Source organism: Crinia signifera, chromosome 5 (genome assembly GCF_055691185.1).
Source record: "Crinia signifera chromosome 5, ASM5569118v1, whole genome shotgun sequence".
Classification (NCBI taxonomy): Eukaryota; Metazoa; Chordata; class Amphibia; order Anura; family Myobatrachidae; genus Crinia; species Crinia signifera.
This window is the reverse complement of record NC_139221.1, coordinates 246,011,184-246,036,094: the sequence shown is the minus strand read 5'-3', so window position 1 is coordinate 246,036,094 and position 24,911 is coordinate 246,011,184. Positions and strand designations below refer to the sequence as shown.

Here is a 24,911-nt window from a genome sequence, read left to right as displayed (position 1 = left end):
TAACAAGTCAGACCAGAGACACAATAGACATATAAGTGGAGGTTTTGGTCTAATCAGGATTTAGAGTACAATATATGTAAAAAAAAAAAAGTGTTATGTTCAAGGGGAAGGTGCTGATGCGGAGATGGTCATTTAAATCCGCAATCGTGACATGCACATATACATTATTTCCAAAACTTGAGGTAATTTCCATCTGGCTACAGCAGTAAATGCGCCCGGTTTACGCCAGTAACACTTCTGACACTTAACAGATCCCTTGTATGCATTTTGGTTTTAAACTATTTTTGTTTTTGTGTAGCAAGCACATTCACAATGAGACTGCGTTTACAAAAGTATATCTAATATAGCAGAAACCACTCCACATATCATGTTGGGGGGAAAAAAAGACTAAAACATGCTCACAAAAGCATAATCTGTGACAAAGAACGCTTCAGCAGCGTGTTTGCAGCCAATCACAAGTGGTTCTCTGCTCCTGGCAACTGTTATTGGGGCATATGTACTAAACCTTGAAAAGCGATAAAGTAAAGATAGATATAATACCAGCCAACCAGAGCCTGTTGGTTTTTAACACAGCTTGTAAAATAATAGGAGTGATAGCTCTCCCAACTTTATCACTCTCCAAGGCTTATTATATCTCTCCAATTATCATCATACCCTATTTACACCATGGGTTCACAATGGACTTTGTTTGCATCCCCTCATCCTATTCCCGTTCCTGCCTGTGCAGTTGGTGGGGTCACGGTGCCACAATCACAGTACATTTCCCTCAGCACTTTCCATCTGAATGTGCCCTCACAGAAGGGGCAGTGTTACATTAAGGTCCAACAGTATGGTCTATCCAGCACTTGCATATAGCGCATTACCTTAGTAAGACTTTCTTGTTTGCACATACAGTATATATTAAAGATAACTTTGGGACTGATTCGTACTTTGAATTTTAAATCTCACGCTGCCTCCATCTCTTAATGAGGATATCACCTTAAGGGAGAAATTCGATTACCTGTGAAAACGGTTCACTGGTGAGAAATGACAATGCGCGGAAAAAACTACAAAACCCTGGGAAAATAGCTTTAAGGAGTGGCCCACGGAGCCCAAGCACAGCGGATGGAACAGGTAAGTAAAATGTAGCAAATAGGTGATAATGCAGCTTTATGGCAGAATTTAACTAGCCGTGGTAAATTACAGCGAGCAAATTGATCCCTGAGGCTATCCCACGCACCTTCCTTTTTCACCCATGAAATGTTTTCACGGGTAATCACATTTCTCCCTTAGGGGTTTATTCAATCACTGTCGAAACTGCCGTCTTGACGTAAAGACGGCAGTTTTTGACATAAATAGATTGGAAGTGATCCAACCTATTCAGTGCTGGCTGTTTTTTTTTTGGCAGGTCGAAATGTTCCCACCTGCTAAAAACCTGGTCCTCCTGTCCGCCGCACGCACACTCCCACCGCCGACTCCTGTACCCACACGCCGTGGGGACGGGTGAGAGCAGCTCAACCAGCCACGTCAAGGCTCTGGCCAGGCCCCCGATGCCTCTTGCCGCCGCGCTCACCTGGTCCCCACACTGGCCAGGTGAGCATCAATCAGCAGCCAAATCCAACATTGGATTTGGCCGCTGTATTGAATAATGGATGCTTGATCCATTCCAACAAAATAATTTCGGAATGGATTCGGCATCAATTGAGTATATACCTTAAAGTGAAATCCTTATTAAGAAATGGAGGCAGCATGAGATTTTAAATAAAATCCCTTGCAAAATATTACTTCATCAATACTTTAGTTTGTTCCTCCTTGCTTCCAGTAGTCTGGACCCCTTTGCATGTTTTCCTATAGCAACTATTCTGCATTTGTACACAGCAGAGTTTGCTAATTGCGCCCACTTTGAATTCATCCATTGTTGATCCAAACTACATATTACACCATTGTTGTTATCAATGTTTACATATTCTCTTTTGCTGTGGAGAATTTCTGAAGGGAGAAAGAGCCCATTCCATTCATTGATCTAGAAATGTGGCCTCTTTATCTATGGTTAATTGCATGTACAGCACCAAATATTACACATACAGCAGGGGTTCCCAATCTTTTTTGAATCACGGCACCCTAGAGTATAATAATTTTTTCACGGCACCCCTAAGCCAAAAATGTTTTAATTAGATTGGGTTTATATGCGATTCTTAGGGTCAGTTATGTGGTAAAGGGCAGGATTTGCTTCTGTTTGTACACATTTTATGATTATAAGCAAAACCAGTGCTGGTGGCTGGCAAATAATAAACCATTAATAATTTTACTTGGTCCTGGACCACCAACCCAGGGCACCCCTGCATGTGTCCCGAGGCACCCCAGGGAGCCACGGTGCACAGTTTGGGAACCACTGACATACAGAGTTGTTTTGTAACAAAATGGCACCTAAAAACAATAGTAATATAACAAAAAATACAACAGGATAAACAATAAACAGGATAAATAAAGAAGCTGAAAAAAAATGCAGATTTAAAATTTTAAATACCTAAAATTCATTTTTGACACGATGCTACTTAACAGATAGGTGTATTCAGCAGATGCAGCATGTTAAATGAAAAGAGTATTCCATAGATTGTAAGCATGTGAGCAAGGCCCTCCCATCCTACTTTTTTACAGTCTGAAACTACCCAGTTTGATTTTGCACGGTTTTTAATTGTAAAGCGTACCTGCATCATACAACATAATAATACTGCTGAGCATCATAAGAATACCAATATATATATATATATATATATGTAAAAAAAAAAAAATTAAAAATGCCCCAGACCTGCCCCAGTCTAAACATAAATGTTACTTCACAAGTGAACAGAATGTAAATATCTTATACCAGTGGTTCCCAAACTTTTAAAAATCACGGCACCCTAGAGCATCAGAATTTTTTTCACGGCACCCCTAGTCCAAAAGTTTCTTATTCTGTAAATTGATCTGTATGTCATACATGAGTTTATTTATGTGAGGGACAGGCTTAGCTTCTGTTTGTCCACATATTGTATTATTGGTAGCCCACCAGCAATGTTTTTGCCTTTTACAATGACCATAAATAATTTAATTTTGCCTCTAGACCACTAATCCAAGGCACCCCTGCAAGTGTCCCGAGGCACCCCAGGGAGCCTAGGCACACAGTTTGGGAACCACTTTCTTATACTATATATACCTGCCACATCTAGTAGCTAAATACAAAGTTAGTGGAAAAAGCAGATTTATTAGGCCTGGTGCAGTGATAACCGGTCCGTTCATAAAGTAGCAGCCAGCTTGGCTGGCACTTTATGAGCATACACTTTATCACTTCACCAGGCCTAATAAACCTGCCACTGAATTACTGTATAAGTAATACATTTATCTACAGTTTATCTTGGGGTTTCCAATAAAAAAAACAACCCAAGATTCAGATCACGCATCTCCAACACTCACAAGCGATATGTGCGGATGGTAAGTACGCGATGTTTTCAGCATCCTAACAGTCTGTGTGAGGGTTAGGCTGCAGGGCAGGAGGGTAGATTTAGGCACTAGCAGTGAGGTATAGTCTGTGGGGAAAAAGTTAGGATTTGGCGTGACAGGGGGAGAGACAAGTATACTTACCTGACCCCTGTCGGGATTCTAGCCATCAGGATGCCTGCAACAGTATTCTGACTGCCGGCATCCCCAACGCCAATCATCTGTATGTATCCCAGCAGAACAATACACTAGTGCACTTGTTCTCAATCTTAACCCTCAAGTATTCCCACCAGATCATGTTTGGAAGATTTCTGTCTGTGGAAGCAAATGCACAAAACATGACCTGTTGGTGGTACTTGTGGACTGGACTTGAGAACCACTGCTCTAGTTTTTTCTACATACAGTATGCTAAATGTTATGTATTATAGCTCTACTATATTCACACCCGATATTGCCCATAATGAAAACATCAGTTATACAAAAGCTTCTGACATTTGGCTCTCTGACATGTGAGAACATCAGCCTCCTGTAACTCTCATTTCATATTACTTCCTTTCCCTCCACTCTTGCCAGGCAGAGAACTGACAAGAGCACCAAGTGTTAAACAGAAGCCATATGCAGTGTTTGCAGAACTCTACAGAATGATAAAATACAGAACAACAGTTAAGTATGTGGGAGGTAATTGTCCTTGTGCTTATAATTAGCATTAGAATCCACTGCCTATTGCCCACCCACTGCCTGTTATTCTTACTACGGTTACTGACAATTATTAGACAGAAATATTTTATCAACACCATTTCATCATTTCTTTGCACAATCTTGTAATGCGATAAATACTAACGTTAACTTTCATCTGCATTTCTGTTTGGACAATTTACAGATGATGGTATAATTGTAATATTTCTGTGGAATAAGACACATGAATCTGCATCTGGAAATAAAGGTTTATTATTAGCTTTACTAAATTACTAGCAATAGCTATTCTAATGGTGGATAAAACAATCCAAGCAGAACACTATATACAGTACATCACACCCTTAAGGCCCCCAATACACTGGGCCGATTTGTCCAAAGGACAAGTCAAGACCAGTTTGCCCTTAAGAGCCCCCCGGGAGGCTCGCTTACGATTTGGCACTTGAGGTGACATTTTTACATGCAATAAATTGCTGCAGCAGCGGCAGCAGCAGGGGTCGGAGCAGTGGCTCTTAGCTGGCATTTGCTAGGCAGAAGGACGGGAAGCGGCTATTGTATTTATTTATTTATTTTTTAAAAACTGGCCAGTCCTCCCATTTGATTGGCTGAGAGAATTCACTCAGCCAATCAGCCTCTGGCCAGTCTTTTAAAAATATTTTTTTCAAATTCACAGCCGCTTCCCACCCACTTCCTGGCAAATGATGCTACCAGCTCCCAGCTGCCACTTTGACCCCGCTGCCCATACCCTGCCACTGCACATAAGTGTGTGCCAGCAGTGCTTTACCGCTAGCACACACCTACAGATTGGACCCGCGATGTGCCACTAATTGGTCCAATTGCGAGACATCTGATGCCTGCCTGTGCAACCACAGGGTCGGTGACACACGGGACCTCATATCGGACCCGACTGCATGTCACATACTGCGGATTTGGGCTGATTTCCCAGCCGATCTGTTGGAATCGTCCGAAATCGGACCAAATCTGCCCAGTGTATGGGGGCCTTTACACTACTGCTTGGTCATATATACAAAAGTGAAAAAGACCTCAGTAATGCTTGGTATACACAGTACAATCTGCTCAAGATCGGACAGATAATCGCAGTCTGTATGCGGCAGACCGATCTGAAAATATCAATCGGTAAATCATGCCAGATAGTCCAGCATGTCCTTTCAATGCATTACTTTCCAAGAGCGAAATGTAATAGGGTGCGATTTTTAGACTAAAAAAAAATCGCACCAAATCGCACCTTTAAAAATCGCATTTTTTGCCGCGAATTCGCATATGTAATGAGATGCGAATTAGCGGCAAAAAAATGCGATTTGCCGCGATTTGCCGCGATTTTTAGTCATGAAAATGTGCGCATTTTCAGTCATGAAAATGTGCGCATTTTTATAAATGCGCTTTTGTGCAAAAAAAAAAAAGTTAAAAAAAAAACGGCGTGGGGTCCCCCCTCCTAAGCATAACCAGCCCCGGGCTCATTGAGCCGGACCTGGTTCCAAAAATACGGGGGGACAAAAAGCATAGGGGTCCCCCGTATTTCTGAAACCAGCCCCGGACTCTTGGACCGGTCCTGGTTCCAAAAATACGGGGGACAAAAAATCTGGGGGTCCCCCGTATTTTGAAACCAGCACCGGGCTCCAACAGCCCGCGGTGTCATGCCACAGCCGGGGGACACTTTTTATACAAGGTCCCCCGGCCAAAACATGAGCACCGTGGCTGGTCAGCCTTGGACGGGGTACCTGGAGGAGTGGGGACCCCCCCAATAAAGGGGTCCCCCCCCCCCAGGCTTCACCCGTCCAGGGCTGAAGCCCGGGGCTGTCACCGGCGTCCGTGGCCAGTGGACGCCGGCCTGATAGGGTTAAATCCATCATACATATCATTACATTGCTTTTTACCGGCGAACTACAAGTGCCAGCAGACCTCCCCCGCATGCTGGGACTTGGAGAACCACAAGTCCCAGCATGCAGGGCATTAATGGGCCCGCTGGGACTTGTAGTCCACCTGTAAAAAGAATGTTTATAAAAAACACACACACAGAGAAGTACAAGTTTATTACACACACACACCTCAATTTTACACCAGCATACTTACCATTCCTGGATCCAGCGCTGGTCTGGCTGCTTTACAGCCGGCTCCCCCCGCACTGACAGGCAGCGGGGAGAACCGGCTTTCTCCGTTGCCTGTCACCGGCTTTCTCCGTAGCTTCTGTAGCTCTGTCCGAGTGCTACAGAGGCTGAGAGCGTGATTGGCTGAGCTACAGTATGCGTCTCCATGGAGACGCATAGCTCAGTCCTGATTGGCTGAGCTATGCGTCTCCATGGAGACGCATACTGTAGCTCAGCCAATCACGCTCTCAGCCTCTGTAGCACTCGGACAGCGCTACAGAAGCTGTTAGAAGCAACGGAGAAAGCCGGTTCTCCCCGCTGCCTGTCAGTGCGGGGGGAGCCGGCTGTGAAGCAGCCAGACCAGCGCTGGATCCAGGAATGGTAAGTATGCTGGTGTAAAATTGAGGTGTGTGTGTGTAATAAACTTGTACTTCTCTGTGTGTGTGTTTTTTATAAACATTCTTTTTACAGGTGGACTACAAGTCCCAGCGGGCCCATTAATGCCCCGCATGCTGGGACTTGTGGTTCTCCAAGTCCCAGCATGCGGGGGAGGTCTGCTGGCACTTGTAGTTCGCCGGTAAAAAGCAATGTAATGATATGTATGATGGATTTAACCCTATCAGGCCGGCGTCCACTGGCCACGGACGCCGGTGACAGCCCCGGGCTTCAGCCCTGGACGGGTGAAGCCTGGGGGGGGGGGACCCCTTTATTGGGGGGGTCCCCACTCCTCCAGGTACCCCGTCCAAGGCTGACCAGCCACGGTGCTCATGTTTTGGCCGGGGGACCTTGTATAAAAAGTGTCCCCCGGCTGTGGCATGACACCGCGGGCTGTTGGAGCCCGGTGCTGGTTTCAAAATACGGGGGACCCCCAGATTTTTTTGTCCCCCGTATTTTTGGAACCAGGACCGGTCCAAGAGTCCGGGGCTGGTTTCAGAAATACAGGGGACCCCTATGCTTTTTGTCCCCCCGTATTTTTGGAACCAGGTCCGGCTCAATGAGCCCGGGGCTGGTTATGCTTAGGAGGGGGGACCCCACGCCGTTTTTTTTTTATAAAAACACTTTTACACATTTTTATTAACAGAACCATGCACAGATCTCAATGATCTGTGCATGGTTCTGTCAAATTCGCCTGTCAGAACCTGGTCTATTTTTTTTGCGATTTTTGGTAACATTTACCAAAAATCGCACCCTATTACATTTGCGAGTTGTATACTTTATAATGGGAAAACATCTGGATGCGAATTGAAATGTGACTAAAAATCGCACTTCTAAAAGTGCGATTTCGCGGTAAAAAGTGCGATTTTTTACCGCGATTTTCAACCTATTAAATGTGCGATTTTCGGAAAATGTGCGATTTCGGCCGTTTTTGACCAAAAATCGCACATGTCTAAAAAATCGCACCCTATTACATTTCGCCCCAAGTGTCAGGACGGCTGCATTGGACAGTGTATGCCCTGCCGTGGCTGACCGATGTCCAGTTCCAATGTTTGTTCACGTGTGAAGTAACGACTCCTCCATGAAGGCAGATCAGAGATCTAACAGTACATGTCCGGATATCTGCAGCATCAGATAAAATGTCTGTTGATCTGACAGGCATTTTATCTGACCATGCACTCCCGGCATAAGGAGTATGCGCACTGGTGTACCTCACATGAAGGAACAGTGAAAAGAGACATTCATTTTGTTATGGTGCCTACACACGGGGCGATTTCAGGGCATTTTCTAAGTGATCTCACTAGATCACTAAATCGCTCTGTGTGTAGGGGCCATAGCCATAGCAATGTGCAGCCTTGTCGATTAATATCCAGCATGCTTGATATAAATCGCCGGTGTCACGGCCACTGTTCTCACCGGAGGACACTGGCCCTAACAGATCGCTCATCACATAGTGCTGACACATCGCTGTGTGCCGAGTGATCTTGCTGAACGTCCTTAGTGATCTAGCCTCGTTCAGAATACTCCTCACATCTCCCCGTGTATAGGTCCCATTAGATAAAAGTTATATTTTGGGCCTCTCATAGGAAATGACAGGTGACCGCTACGAAACATGCTTGTATTAAAATATTCCCAAATTCACTGATACATACAACAAATTTGTTGACCTCACATCAGAAAGTGCTATTTTTTTTTTCATTTATATTTATTGCTTATAACATGGGTTCTTCTTGCCTGTTCATGACCTGTCCTGATGTGTATGTACCCACTTGTCATGTTCTGTCACCATTCTTAAAAATCAAATGTTTTTAAAACAAAAACATGCGCATAGGTACACACTTGCACAGAAAGTGGCTTATTGCGAGAGGGAAGTCATTAGTTACATGGTCTATTATTATACTAATGCATCACTATCAGCTGAAGCCATCTTTAACACATGAAGTGGTAACAATACATCTCTGTAACTAGAAGCCAGTAACCCTTTCAGGTCCAACGTCTAGTCAGGCTCAACAGCCCTAGCGCTAATCGCAGATCCAATGGTGAGACACTTTAAAATAAGAACATTAACATCATCCAACATTCAATGTAAACCATTTTTTTTATAAAATACAATTAATTTAAACATTTAAACCATACTGATTGAATTGCAAAAAAAAATTTGGACTGCAAACAGTTAATAGTGTTCCCCACTATTCTGGGAGCACTTGCCCAAATTCAGAGTCTCCTGAAAATTCCAGGACAGTGCATTAACTAAAGGCCCCCATACACTATGCGATTTTGGGACGATTTCATCCGATTTCGGCACTTTGTGCCGATAATCGGTTGAAATCGGCCCAAAATCGTAGGTATGTGACATTTGATCCGATCCGATGCGCGGTCCCGTGCGCATCGGATCGGATCAGGGAGGTCGGACGGTCTGTACATACGATCACGTCCGACCTCCCTGTATGCATATGCCTGCCACCTGACAGGCATATGCATACAGACACCGGGGGAGTAGTGGGGGCGGCCAGCGGCAGCGGTGGTGGGGACGGGCGGCGTGTGCGGTGAGCGCAGTGTACTTACACATAGCAGCAGCAGCGGGGACGGGACGCGCAGTGGCGGCTATTATATTTTTAAAATACTTGTCAAATGATCGGCCGCTCTCTGATTGGCCGGAGAGCTCTCAGCCAATCAGAGAGCGGCCGGTCATTTGACAAGTATTTTAAAAATATAATAGCCGCCACTGCGCGTCCCGTCCCCGCCGCTGCTGCTATGTGTAAGTACACTGCGCTCACCGCAAACGCCGCCCGTCCCCGCTGCCGCTGACCGACCCCCCACCGCCGCCGCTGCCCGCCCCCACTACCGCCGCTGGCCGCCCCCGCCACCGCTGCCCGTCCCCACTACTGCCGCTGCCCGCCCCCACTATTGCTCACCGCCCTGCAGCTCCCCGGGGTTTTTTTTACATGGGATAAATCGCATGCGATTTATCCCATGTAAAAATGGCACATCAAGTGCCAAATTGTATGTGAGCCTCCCGGGCGGCTCTCAGGTAAATTGGGTCCGACTTGTCCCTAGGACAAGTCGGCCTAATGTATGGGGGCCTTAACACTAGCTGGTCACCTCAATCTATCTGCAGCAAAGATCTACCAAAGTTATATTAAGATAAGCAGAATACAAGTGCACTTACAGCTGGCTGCAGCAGGAAGAGTTTACCAAGCACTGTGAGGAATTGGAAAATGTAGGGCTCTCTAGCATCTTAGCTATAGCAATATCTTTAACGATGCGTGGGGCCACGGGTTGTTTAAAACCTCCCCTGTAGCCTGCAGGGCGCCCATTACGTAGTTTACGTAGTGGTGTTTTGAGAATACCAAAACACCACTATGCTGGCTACGTAAACTACGTTACTTACGCAAATTATGTAACTTACGTAAACTACGTAATTTACGTAACTGGAGCTCTACTAAGACATAATGGATCATACACCCACTATCCACGTCATAGCCCCATTATCCACGTGGGCATGGAGTTAATGTTATAAAGTGTGGCTAGCGCAGCGAGCCACTGAGCCCGAAGCGTGGCGAGCGCAGCGAGCCCCGCGAGGGGACGCAGATATGCGTCCACTCGCCACGCTTCAGGCTCGGTGGCTTGCTGCGCTCACACTTTATAAAATTAACTCCACGCCCACGTGGATAATGGGGGTATGACTTTAATAATGGGTATATGATTGTGTTAGTGGTGATTGTGTGTGTGTGTACTGTGTGTGTGTGTGTAGTGCATTATACTTACCCTCAAGGATTTCACCACCGCCAGCGTTCACCTCCTCCGGCAATGGTGTCCGCCATAACAGGCACAGCAATCTACGCAATTAGCGTACTGCCGCTGGGGAGCAGGGAAATCATGTGATGCTCCCCCAGCGGCAGTAAACAGAATTGCGAGTGCTGCTGGGATCTACCCCTTCCGGACGTCCACCATTCAAGCACCACCGCACTGCCGCCCGCCCTTCATGCCGCCGTAAGTAATACTAGGGTGCCCGTTAGTAATAGCAGGGCGCCCTGCATCTGCCCCCTCCGGCCGGCCACCCCGCACGCACTAAGTATTAGACGGGCGTCCGGCAATGGCTACGCTAACAACGTAGCCTAAGCTTCGTTGTCAGCGTAGCGTAGCCGGGCGCTCGGCTAATTCATAAGTACCGTTTTGTTTTCTTTCTAAAAGTTTAAAGCCATTTAATGGTTTTATTAATACGAAGACTATCATTTACAAGTTGAATCATTAATTAATGGATGTGCTCAACCTTTTAAATGTGTACCAATAAACTGGAAGGAAACCCATGTATTGCATAGCATTTATCGGTAAGCTAAGTAGCAATGATAATACTACTAAAGTTAGAATAAACTTTTCATATTTTTAATGGTAGCAAACACTAATTTATTTCAAATTCAAGAAAATGTAGATGTATACACAGACAATGTATCATACTTCAACAGTTTTTACCTTTACAAGTGGTGCTTCTTGGATTTGGATATGATATTGCCACACACCAATCACTTTTTGTTCTGTAATTGTGAAAAGAAAAAAAAAGGGAATGAGAGGTGGTTAGTTCTACTATAATATCTAAAGATTACGTATGAATACAAAACAGTGTGGTGGCAAATCACAAGTACTGTGACAATGATACAGATTAATATTTAAGTGTGTTTCCTTTTGCTTTTAGCGAGTGGCCTTGAGACGTAAATGTGACATCTTAAATGTAAAATGAAGGTGTACGATAGAATAACAATGAGAGGCTTAAAGTCAGACACAAACACACACAAACAGGCGCACATGCAGGTATACATCAGCGAGACATTTCACAATGTTGCTTCCCAACTGTGAACACTTGCAGGGCATGCATCCAGCAGAACTTTCTGCTGTATGTTTGGTCAGTAAAGGAATTGAGGTTAACCGTTAATATTTAATGTCACCTGCAGCCAGTGACTGCTTCTTCTAATGTAAGTGACAGATAAACAGAAAAACACTCCCTGGATGATACACAAAGCACCACACACCATAAGTGCATTTTTATTTTTAAACCAACTCAATTTCTCAAATGGATAACCAATGTTACTACTAATTTACATTAGAAATTGAGTGAGGCATGAAAATTGTTCTGAAGCACGGCAAAAACAGCCCCACTGCTAAAAACGTATGCATGGCAATGACTGGTTTTGGCAAAACAGCATTTAGGAATCATACATTAATGGAAGAGGGAATTAGACCTTTTATACAATAATTACACCCAAAATTAAACATTTAAACTTGGCTGGAACTGGGTAAGAAGTTCGTTCAACTACAAAGAGAATCCAAACAAGATTCCAATGGACCAGCACTGGATCAAACCCATTATTAGTCTTGTAAGTGATTCTTATTGGTCTGCTGTAGCAAGCACATTACATTAATCTTGTAGGAAAAGACACCCCTACACCCCCCCCCACCCCCATGCCAGTGCTTCTCATTGGTCCGCTGTATCAAGCTAATTACATTCATCTTGTAGCTAAAAGACACTCTATACCCCCTCCACACCCACACACACACACACACACACACACACACACACACACTGCATGCTAGTACTTCTCTATAGTCTGCAGAAGGTAAGCTTATTATATTAATCTTACAAATGAATACACTCTATACCCCTCCCCCCCCCCCCATGCCAGTACTTCTCATTGGTCTATTGAAGCAAGCTCATTATATTAATCTTGCAGTAAAACACATTCAATATCTAACATTTCAGGGCCACATTAAGGGCCATAAGCTTTAAGTTGAGAATGAGCAAGGGCCAATTGCATACTTCCCAACTGTCCTGATTTCTGCAGGACAGTGGCGGTTTTTGGGACTATCCTGTCCCACCGAATGGCTGCAGCGTCCTGTAGTAGTGCGGGGACATGGGAGAATCCCTGTCTCTTGCTGCCACTACTTAACAGAGCAATGGTGAATTGATGTTGTTTACATGTTTACAGCATCTATTCACATGAGACAGGGGGGCTGGGGGCAGCTCGCAGAGCCCATCAATCCATGCCCATTTTACCAATGCCATGCCACCTTTTTGTGAGGGCACAGCAGACCTGAATTGCCCACTAACAATGCTGGGAAGTATGCCATTGTGGGAAGCAGAGGGGATGCAACTAGTACTATGTAAGTGTAGCAATGTATATTTACTACACGTTCAGGCCTAGTGTCTCCCTAAATGCACAGATGCAGAATGTATAACTTTGGGGTGCCAGCTGATGTCCCAAAAGTCGAGATTCTGACAGTCAGTAAATCGACATTGAAATTCCAACAGTTTAAATGTTCAGCAGTCTGGATCACGATTGACAGGGACTATTCTCCCTTGTGGTGGTCCAATGCCCCCATAGAGGGAGAATAGAACCTGGGCAAGCACAGTAAGCCACTGAGCACACAGTTTGGCGCTTGCCCCTCTGTCTGAGTACGGCGGTGGTGAGTCCGATGTCAGTGGACTGACTGTCGGAATCCTGACTGTCAGACCGGCATACCTCACACATAAATTTGTGAGGAAAACAGAAATAAAATTGTAATGCTAATGATCATGCTGTCATAATGATGGACCTATTTTTCTGTAGAGGCCTGGAGTTCCACAATCAGCCTATTGCTAATGTGGCCATGACCCCATCTTGTGTGATTTTTTCTCTACATCTTCTAGCACAATACTGTATATACAAGTGTACCTGCATTATAAACATTTAGAATATAACAAAATTACATTTTACAAAAAAAAATTGAACAGAAAAAGCCACAGGAGACATTCGGGACTCAAAAAAGGGGAAAGAAATGTTAAAGAGAAAGCAGAATCTTACAAACCACCCCACATCACTGACAGATGACATAGTGGGGGGCAGGAAACTGATCCACATGCATCCTGCAATCTTTGCAGCACTAAAATGGTTAAACAAGCTGTATCAGGAAAGGCAACATTTGATGTCCTTGCAACTTAATAATATAATATAGCAACCGAAGCCAGCAAAGTTTTAATGGGGAGTGAAGTAAAAATCTTTATACACATAATAAGAGAAATATAAGTTCTAAGGAAAGGCTATTCAAATGGAGTTCGATCACACTATAAAATAAATGCATTTGATGGCACATGATAACTCGGTATAAGAACATATCCAAAATCAGTACAAAAAGGTGTCTGGGGACCTATTCATCAGTACAGCTATAAAGAGATTACAATGTCATTCCGCTGCTTTGAGGTCTCCCCATGTACAATAATGCAAACATCGCGAAGGTTGACTAAATAACCTTAAAGGACCACTAAACCTGAAATGCAAGTCACCTTGCAGAAAATACCTACTAATAACATTCCCAAATATTGGTTAAACCTACTACACCATGACAGACCTTGGTACAGACAAAGGCCCGTTCACTTGCAAAGGCAAAATCCTTGTTAAATAGACAAAACCATGGGCCTTATTCTGGTTCACACCTTCTGGCAAATTCAGATGGACAAAACCATGTGCACTGCAGAGGGGCAGATATAAAATGTGCAGAGAGAATTAGATTTGGGTGAGTTGTTTCTGTGCTGGGAAAATACTGGCTGCTTTATTTTTACACTGCAATATAGATCTCACTTTGAAGTAAAACCCCACCCAAATCTAACTCTCTATGCACAAGTAACATCTACCCCACTTGCAGTGCACGTGGTTTTGTCCAGCTAAGAGGGAATTTGCCAGAAGGAGTGAACCAGAATAAGGCACCACGTGCACTGCAGGGGGGCAGATGTAACATGTGCAGAGAGAATTCGATTTGGGTGGGGTTTTACTTCAAAGTGATATCTACAGTATATTGAAGTGTAGAAATAAAGCAGTCAGTATTTTCACTGCACAGAAACAAAATAACTCACCCAAATCTAACTCTCTCTACACATGTTACATCTGCCCCCCTGCAGTGCACATGGTTTTTTCCATTTGAGAAGAAATTTGTCTTTGTGAGTGAATCAGAATAACGGCCAATGTATACACATTTGCTATGCAATATAGGATTTTCTGGTACCAACCATTTCCAGATGAAAAACAGAAGCGTTTCGTATAAGTGTCAGCGAGTTTGCTGGGCACAAAAAAAAAGTAATCTTCCCTCAAGATTATCATTTACATATTATCGGTTCAGATGAAATACTACTACTGATGCATTGAAATAGTGAAATTATTACTAATTATTGTATATTGGGAATATTATTAGGAGTCATCCTGTAGTTTAGATTCAATGATCAGTTGCTATGTCATTGTTTTAAGTTGTATTCCTATTTCGTTATAAAACAACAATACGTGCCAGATGTTGTAGATAAAAAAACTATTAATAACGTTTAGGTGTGGGCTCCCCTACATAGAAATCAGCACATTACCAGTTGTTTATCTGTATCTTGGATTGACTGCTGTTCTTACACTATTGCACATGACTGGATATTTTATGCATATGGTAAAGCTATAAATGCCTCAGGCTATCGTGAAATTAGCAATATCTCACTTGAGGTACAATAATATCTCTTCGGGTTATGTTAATCTATCACCATCAAATCAACGTTTATTTTCAATGTTTTTTTATGGAGCTATCACCTGTATTATTAATAACATCCATAGGCCGATATTTCTGCTAAGTATGTGCGAGCCATTTAAAACTGAAAAAATTAAAGTAGCCAACTTATTAGAGGGACTATGGAAAACAGTACAGAAAATATGAATTTGCACGGTTTACTTTTTAAGAAAGGTAAAGTTTAAAACAAAATAAAACTATAATATACAACAAAAAGTAAAATGATGTCCCACTACCTGGCATTAATAAACCCTAGGTCACCCCATTCAATAGAGGGGAGTGTGTGTGCTTTCAAATTATGATCATCCATCAGCAACCTGCACTGTAGAAATGCTAGTAGAGCTGTAAGATGTGTAGGGCACTTATGTTGGCACCTCTCCAGGGCCAATTTAAACCCTGACGAAATGCTTTAAGAAGTACAGATATGGGATGAGGAATAAGCAAACTAATACCATTTTTGAAAATCTAAAACTATAGACATTTGTTTTTGGGACAGTGCAGTTATATAAAGGTTGAGAATCCGTTACCCGAAATGCTCGGGATCACAAGCATTTTGGATAAAGGATTTTTTTCGGATTTTGGAATAATTTTTTTGTTTTCCATACTTACCTGGTCCCTTGGTGGTCCCCTGATGTCCACATTGTCCCTCAGTTACCTTCAGGGTCCTCTTCAGCTGCATCTCCGGTCCCAGGGGTGCATTGTGCGAGTGCGCGGGCGTACCAATGACATCCCCGGCGCGCACTCGCACAATGCCCCCTTGGGACTGGAGATGCCGCTGAAGAGGATCCCGGAGGCCACCGTGGACATCGGGGGACGAGGTAAGCCTGAAAATAGGGGCGGGGAAGACAACAACAAAAAACACACAGTTTTCGGAATATTTCGGTTTCTGGAATACACTGAAGAGGGAGACCCAACCGGTATTATACTCCATATACCTATTAGATGACAAACATTTAGAATTATTATAAACACTATGCAACAATTTTCTCTATCCCTTCATTTTAAATAGAAATATATAGAATTTGCTTTATACTATGGTGCAACAGCAGTAGTTGGACCAAATATTACTCGCTCTCCGATATTCACGAGAAGCCCATTTGCCAGAATAAGGTCAAACCGTGTCAGCTAATTAATCCAAAAAGAAATGTCCTGTGTCTTACCAAGTTAAAGTAAGCGCAGCATACATTGAATTAGTTTAATAGGCAAAGAAATGCTGTTTAAACAATCTACAATTGAACCATAAAATGAATTCTAAAGGTTCTTATCAACAATTATATTACTATTTAATTTAAAAGCGGCATTAAGCATGCTCCTTAGCTGCTCACTGCTAAGGAGATGCATATACTGTACAATACGTTCACTAATCCTACAGCTGTCCAGTGGCATTAAGACATATGCCACCGATTTACTCATCTAAAACTAAACAACTAAAAAAATTAAGAAAATCTAACTAAGTGCCGAATGAAGCTTATATAATAGCAATTTACGTTTGTTTCTGCATCTGTGAGGTTTCTCCATGACCACTGCACATAGGATTGCACCTGCCATTATGTTCATACAATACTGTTTCACTTACATTTTACAACTCTGTATTATATTATACATATACAGTATTTTAGGTCAGCTTTAACCCGCTGAGTGCCAATGTTGCTGTGAGAGATCCTCTAAAAATGCCAGCGTCGCTCACAGCGACTATTCCCTTTTTGGGTGCAATATTTAACTGAACTGTATTTATTTATACTAAAAGAACAGTCGCTGTGAGCAATGTTGGCATTTTTAGCGGATATTTTGAGGATCTCTCACAGCGACGTTGGCACTCAAAGGTTTATAGGATAAAATAGGACAAGCCATTTCTGCATACAGATCTGTTTTGTAGTTCATGGGTTGTGTTCCGGTCTCCTACTGTACCTACAGACAGACGTTGACACATTTCCACATGCAAAAAAGAACTCATTATTTTGTTAAATAATTTAAAACTGACAAAAGTTAGTTGGCATCCATCAATGTTTATTCCGTATTGATTAGAAATCAGACTTTAATTTTTTAATCAAAAGAATATAAAAAACAAATAAAAATTGCATAGACAACAATGATAGGACCCAAACCCTAAGTTTTTTAGCACAACCTTTAGAGGCATTCATTGAAATAATTTGATTTTTGGTCAATGAGACTTCTGTGCCTGTCTGGTAGATTGGCCAAGTCTTGAAGCTCCTGAGCACAATGCTTCAGCTGTCGCAGGTTTGATGGTGCCTTCCCCAGGCTGCATGTCCCTGCTCTTTCCATATACTGTATGTTTGATAATATTCAGATCAGGGATCATGCTGTCCTCTGTAATCAGGGTGGCCCTGTTCCAGCCCCCTGCCCACCCTGCCCCCGATGTACATTGCGCAATGTATTTATCGCATGCCATGCACCCGATGGCATGCGATGCAACGCGATTGTGGCCCCCTATGCGATGAAAGATTGTATAAGCACCCTGAAGGGCGAGCGCAGCGAGCCCGCGAGGTGCGGAGGTACGCGTCCTCCGAGAATAGAAAGTGTGGCGAGCGCAGCGCGCCCGAAGCGTGGCGAAGGGACGCGGATACCTGTGAAGCCCGCGAGGGGACGCCGATACCTGTGAAGGTATCCGCGTCTGCTCGCCACGCTTCGGGCTCGGTGGCTCGCTGCACTCGCCACACTTTCTATTCTCAACTCCACGCCAACGTGGATAGTGGGGGTATGAAAAGGTCGGAGGACGTGTACCGCTGCGCTCGCCACGCTTGGGGTTCACGTTTATAGTGGGGGGGGTGGCGTGGGGGTGCATTTAACATTGTAAGCACCCATTAGGGTGCTTATACAATTTTTAATCGCATCGCATTGTATGGCATTGTATGCCATACACAATGTCATACAATTTTTAAATTGTATGACATTGTACAATATCGCGCGATATCGCGTCGCATCGCATGCCTTATGGTACGCGATGCGATGGGCACCACTATAATACACAAGTACCAGAAGGGGAATTGGGCTCCCAGCAGCCAGACCGACACTGAGCAACACATGCTGGGCACTGCAGCGCCACAACACACACCCGCCGGGCTTCCCGCTAAGCCCCGCCCCAATGCAGAAAACCGCAGTCAGACACCCTGACAGTCGGGAGGAAGGCAGAGGATCCTTCCCAGCCAGTCAGGTGTATGCATACAGCGCAGTGGTGGCCCAGTGCTGCATAACGATGCTGGCTGGGGGGGGGACCCCAGCCCAGCAATGCCTCCAGCCTCAAATAACATTTCAAAAGACCCCACCATCCCCTTAAATTACATTACTTTTCCTTATGCGCTGATACCAGCTGCTCAGCCTCACAGCGTCACTCCGTGTAAGGGTGATAGAGAGAAGTGCAGGGATGAGAGAGGAGGAAAGGTGTAGGGGAGAAAGATAAGTAAAGGTATAAGGGTGATAGAGAGGAGAGGTATAGAGGTGATAGAGGGAAGAGAGATGTAGGGGTGATAGAGGGAAGGAGAGACTGAGAGGTGCAGGGGTGAAAGAGGTGCAAGGGTGAGATAGGAAAGGATAGGTGCAGGGTTAAATAGGTGCAAAGGTTATAAATTAAGAACATTAAGGAAAAGGAATAAAAAAACAGGGACGTAAGGAACACAAGTTCAATAATGGTTTTATACAGTAAAAAAATACAGATACGTCCTTATTCACTGTGGCGTACATGAATCGCAGCATAGCACAACAAACACTAGGTGTACGCTCCCGCTATGCATTTACTTCAATGGGAGCTAGAGTGTGCAAGCTCCAGTTTGACCTAACCAAAGTATGTTCTCTCAGAAGCATAAGGGCAAGCATGTTAAATTGTCTAGATCTGTATGCGAAGTGCTACAATGCAGCAGATATGGCTTCCATTAACGCCGAGTTCCGTTGTGCTTCATATACAGATTATGGGGATTATTTTGGCTCGCAAAGGCAAATTCACTCTCAGATGGACAAAACCATATGCACTGCAGGTGGGGCTGATGTAACATGTGCAGAGAGAGTTATATTTGGGGTGGGGTGTGTACTTCAAACTGATATCTATATTGCAGTGTAAAAATCAAGAAGTCAGTATTTTCCCAGCACAAAAACAAAATAACTCACACAAATCTACGAATTACGAATGAACCAGAATAACCCCCTATGAGTCAATCGCACACTAATATAAGTGTCGCATATCAAATAAACCATTGCAGTTCATGCAGCAGCTTTCTCACATTGCACTGTGATTTAGAAGCATATTTACACAAAAAGGCGATTGGTGTAGGTCATGATATGGTGTATTGAGGCTACATGTATGAGGACACATCTGTACTAGTGTTCATTCTAGCACCCGCTATCTTTGAAAACCCTTGCAGTTCCTCTTCCCTGCCTGGGGGTGTCACTGTCTGCTGTAGTGCTTCTAGCACTGTGTGATCTGTATATCAGCACTGATATGCAAACCAGACCTATGCTAGAAACACCACAGCAGACAGCGACACCCCAGGCAGGGAAGAGGAACTGTATGGGTTTTCAAAGATAGCGGGTGCTAGAATGAACACTATGTACTTATACTGTAGGTTTATTTGAGCCTCTTCCATTGTGTGCATAAATGAAGCATCGTAAAACTAAAACCCCTTATGACAGCATCCTTTACAGAAGGGTGTGGTATAGCTCACAGTGTCTAGGTCGCCAATAATTAGGTCAACATTCAAAAGGACAACATGCACCAGGTCTACATTGGCAAAATGCCACCATGCACTAGGACAACACAAGCAAAAAGTCGACATGAAAATGTGGACATATAAAAAGGTTGCCGTGGGGTTTTCAATGTCGACACCTGGGCACATGGACCCCCGATTAGTATAGCATTTAGCTCACTATTCTTCATTCCCAATGGGAGTCCACGAGGAGGGTAAGGCATGAAAATGAAAACAAATTGTAAAAACTCATAGGTTGACCTTTTGGTGTCAACCTATTGACTGTCTACCTAGACATTTGGGGGCTGGGGGTGAATTGGCATGGGCAAAAACAGCCATAAAAATGGGCAAAAATGCCCGCAAATTCAGTGATCCACGCCTTTTTCGGCGATTCTGGAATTTTCGCACAGGAGAAAAATCGCCACGGACAAATCTAATTGTACAATAATTCAGCACGGATTGAATATCCCCCATCATCTGTGAGTCTTCCAGATCTTCCCACAGAACACTAGACAACCTATACGCAAAGCATTTACTATACCCGGAGTGAACTTGGGACAACTAGTGAACAGTTTTCATTCAGTATTCCATGTTTTATCATCCCCAAAAGAAAAAGGACACTGTTGTTGAGGTGTAAACTTAAAGTTTTACATTATTCTTACAAGTACATGAAACATTCAATATTAATGGCATTACACACATTTACTGAGAGGATGAAAGAAACATTACTTAGACACCTTCTACTTGTTAACATGTTTTTCATTTCAGACCGTTAAAATCAGTCCTACAAATGCCAACTGTTACAAGAATTCCCAAGCAAATGTTAGGTAACATCCCAATTACTGTATAAATAAGAGAATTATGCATTACCGTACTACACATATGTCCCAGACCTGGTCATAGTTACTGATCAGACAAAGATGATATATTCGAAGTAAATGCACATAGGAGAATCAAGTTCATTAAAATGAAAAACTGGCAATGACCAAAAGCCCAGGTCATAGTTACGCTAGATACTTACAGGTGAACAAAGACTGATTTATTCATCACTTTATATCATGTACAGTAGGTGCAACCCGACTGCTGAATCTAACACAGAACGTGAACATGATTTTATAGGAAATTGTTAGATGAGAAAACTAAGACCCCATATAAATCCAAAGGTGGGGAAAACTGTGCAAGCACAGGACCTGCGTAGTTGTTAGCATTCCGCTTTTAGTCACAGCATGATTGGGATGCTGTGGTATTTTGGCGGCAGAGTGGGGACCTTTCTACAAAACGTATGCTGTGTCTCAGTGCCAAACCCATGGCATGGGGATAGCTCTGAGTAGTCTGCTGGAGAGTTCCCTGTGTAAGTGCTGTTTCATTAGGCTACTGATATCCCAGTTGCAAAAGTTTTCTACTCAGGACATTATTAATACACATGCTGTGGAGCTTTCCTCGGTGACTGTACCAATCAATCCTGTAACTAGTGGGGGCATGTGGAGGTTGTATGATGCCATACACGGAGTATCAGGAGGTCTGATGAAAGTATGATGGAATATGGGGAGGTCTGAGGGGCATATAATGGGCATGAAGAGCAGTCTAAATGAATGTGTGGCATATTAAATACATAAAAAGGCATGTAGTGTAGTCTGATGAGCCTTTATTAGGCACTGGGGATGTTTGAGGGGGATTTAAGGTGCATGAGGCAAATGTTGTTGGCTTGAATAAAGTTCTAATGGACATTTAAAGGGGCATGTGAGAATGACAAACAGCAAGTTATGATGGAATCCAAAAATAATGACGTATGAACGCAGTTTTTTTAAATGATTGATCCTGGAAACCACATAATTATGAACTTTTGCAATCAAACAAATACATTTTGTGAATAAGTTTTAAAGGAATACATTTGGTCAGTGGAATTGAAACCCAAGTCTGAGCTTTACGTTCCTCTATGTACTGTAAGTTGGCTGACACATGTATATTTGTAAAGAATGACAAGGCAAAGTGGTAAATCAATCCTTAGCAATACAGGCCAGTTGCAGTTGTAGCGGAATTACTCTAAATGATAAGCAGCAAACCCCACTCCCACCAAGAAAAGACCTCTAAAACATATTACCTTCATCATGAAAAAGGAAATAAAAAACGAATAAACAACGCTACTCTAAGGAATTATTTAAAAAGGTCACCAAACATGGATTGGTATAAAAATTAACAGCTACTACCAGTGGTTCCCAGACCAAAGTTACCATCATCGGTTCCCAGACCAAAGCTACTATCATCGGTTTCCAGACTCAACCATCGGTTCTCAAACTGAGTGTGTCACATTGTGATACCAGCTTCTCTAGAGACCTCACTAATCTTCCAGCTCCCCAGTCTATTGCAGGCTGTAGTAGGGAGACTGTAACAGAGGGCTGTGACCTACCTGTCTGGTGCAGCAAAAACCATATTCTCTTGTGGGGATCCTTGGAGAAGACCACCGGTGGGTTTAGACTCTTCATCAACTCCCTACTAAGTTGTGCCCTCTGTATCCCAGCATCCCCTGCAGTGTATGTATCATCAATATATTAAACTACCAAGTTTCCAGTATCCAGTCTACACCACTGGTCCACTATGAGCACAGCCGGGAACACAGTGCCCCCAGTCCCTGACAGCTTACTAACAAAACAGTATTACATATCTCTAATCTGTCCTAATTTAGGCAGGACAGTCTTAATTTAAGGAGACTACTGTCCTGGTTCCAGAACAGAAGAAGGTACAGTATGCCTAGATGGCAGGGACTCTGTTCCATGCAGGGCCCATAGCATGAACACACAGCAGTGAAGAAGTGTTTTTTACGGGAGATGATACATGCACGTGTATAGTCCACCATAAAGTTATGCGGCCATGCCCAATGTAGCCAGACAGTGCTTATCTTCACTTTCATTTGGGTCTTAGAAAACTAAAAGTAAAAACATAAAACTACGGTCCTATATGTCCCGCTCATAAACTCTTAAAGGTTTACCCTATGACTTTGTTTCATATAGAAGAAAGTAACACCCATGTACTGTAATACAATATGCCCCCAAATGTATAAAACATGGAATGAACAGGGGAACTTGACTGAACTGAAAGGAGACCTACATCATCAGAAGCTGTTCAGGTGCACGTGTATTTCATGCAATTAGCAGGATGCCATTCAGTTTCAGTCAATGGAGCCTGTGAGCAGACATTAGGGCTGTTTCTATTACATATTTCACTATTGTACATTTAAATGTTTGCATTATATCAGTTGATATTCAAACAAGAATTGACTGTCCTACTCTCAGTTTGGCTGAATGTACAAAAGACTAGCCAATTGATCACTTTCAAGTTTTTAATTGCATATTGAATAACATGGATAATATTGGAAATGAATCATGTGAAACTAATTAATTTTATCAATATTGAAAGAAGAACTGTGCCATTTAAGGATCATATATGCATGTTTTTGTACTCCTGCGTTTGACAAGTCCATTTCAGTACCTGTTGTGAGGAAACTCTGGACCACTCCCCACCCCGCCACCGCCAAATAATCTCATAGTGGCTGCAACTGTTATTTCTCCTCATTTATGGAGAGTGAGGAGACATCAGAACGGTCTTTAATCCACGTGGAACTTGCACTTTGTAAATGAGGTCCACGGTCTAAACTTGCACTAGACAGACAACACCTACAGTACCTTCTTCTAATGTTGTATAAGAGAATCAACCTGCTATATCTTCAATTAGGTTTTTTAAACAGAAGTTGTTTTAAATAAAGTCAACAGTGCACATCATCAAAGGAACAACTCGCAAGTTGGAAGGAGAGTACTTAAAAGAGTAGATTAAACTATTATTATGCCTGCAGGGTATAAACGTTTACTAACTGTCTAGAGTAGAGCTGTCACACTTTTCGTATAGAAAGTTTAATTTTCTTCTAATAAAACTTGTAACATTCTTGTCTCGGGAAATAGCATAATCGGTTGTGCCACCTGATCTTACAAGCAGGAATTGAACTTAACAGCAGCCTTAGGCTACTGAATTTTCAGAGTTGGCAGCCCCAGAGTCTTCCTGACAAAGGAAGCATTTGTGTTAAATTCTTTGTTAACTAAAGCAGTCTGCTTGGCACTGGAACCTTATTATCCATATGAGGATATATAGCATGACTTCAACTACAAAAAGAGAAAACCAAAGCGAATTGCATGATACCAAGTCATTTATCAGCATTGTTCAATGATATTGATCAGTGCAAAATTGTAAAAATAATATGATAAACCTCATTAGAAGTTTCAACTATGGCTTTAAGAGCTAAAGTAATGTTAATATTTCTAAATAAAAACAACAACACAATTGTGCGCTTAAAACTTCAACTAAATACTCAGTGTGTGTCTAGTAGGAAGGAACATCTGCATTTGTCTTTTCAGTACTCTTCGCAAAGCATTGAGGGAAATATTTCTATTTATACTATTGAGTGCTGCTGAATCTGTCTACTCCCTCTAATTTGCATGCTAATTGTAAAAGTCTGGTGCTATCTAAATACATGTTAATAATAATATTAATACTGATGCCAATGGCATTAGGCAGAACTTTTCCACATGCATGCGAGAAGTTTAAAACATCAAAATAAGTGGGAATGTGCACTTGGGGCCTTATTCTGATCGGTGCGGCCCGATCAGAATATGCGGCCGCAACCGTGCAGGCGAATCCCCGCCTTCCATACGGATCGCCACCTGCCGTCCGTACGCGGATATGTGGCGATCCGCATGAAATTGGACGTGGATACGCCTCCTCCGTCTTGGGAGCAGCCCCTGCATTCGATGGTCGCCGAACATCGAATGCAGGGCCGCACGCTCCACCAGGTCCCGCAACACAAGACCACACGGACACTTGTCCGTGTGAAATCATGTATGGGGGCGGGCAGCTGACATCCGGCGATGTCAGATGCCCGTCCCGTACCCACGCGTCACGGCCTCATTCCCAT

General features: G+C 43.2%; 1 protein-coding gene across 1 annotated transcript in view; it reads right to left on the bottom strand.

The window, feature by feature from the left end:
• Positions 1-24,911, bottom strand: part of TBC1D5 (TBC1 domain family member 5) — a 495,609-nt gene that overhangs the window by 401,151 nt on the left and 69,547 nt on the right. The window contains exon 3 of the mRNA XM_083188782.1: positions 11,163-11,224. The gene's annotated coding sequence lies outside the window, so the exon portion shown is untranslated. The remainder of the gene's footprint in view (positions 1-11,162; positions 11,225-24,911) is intronic.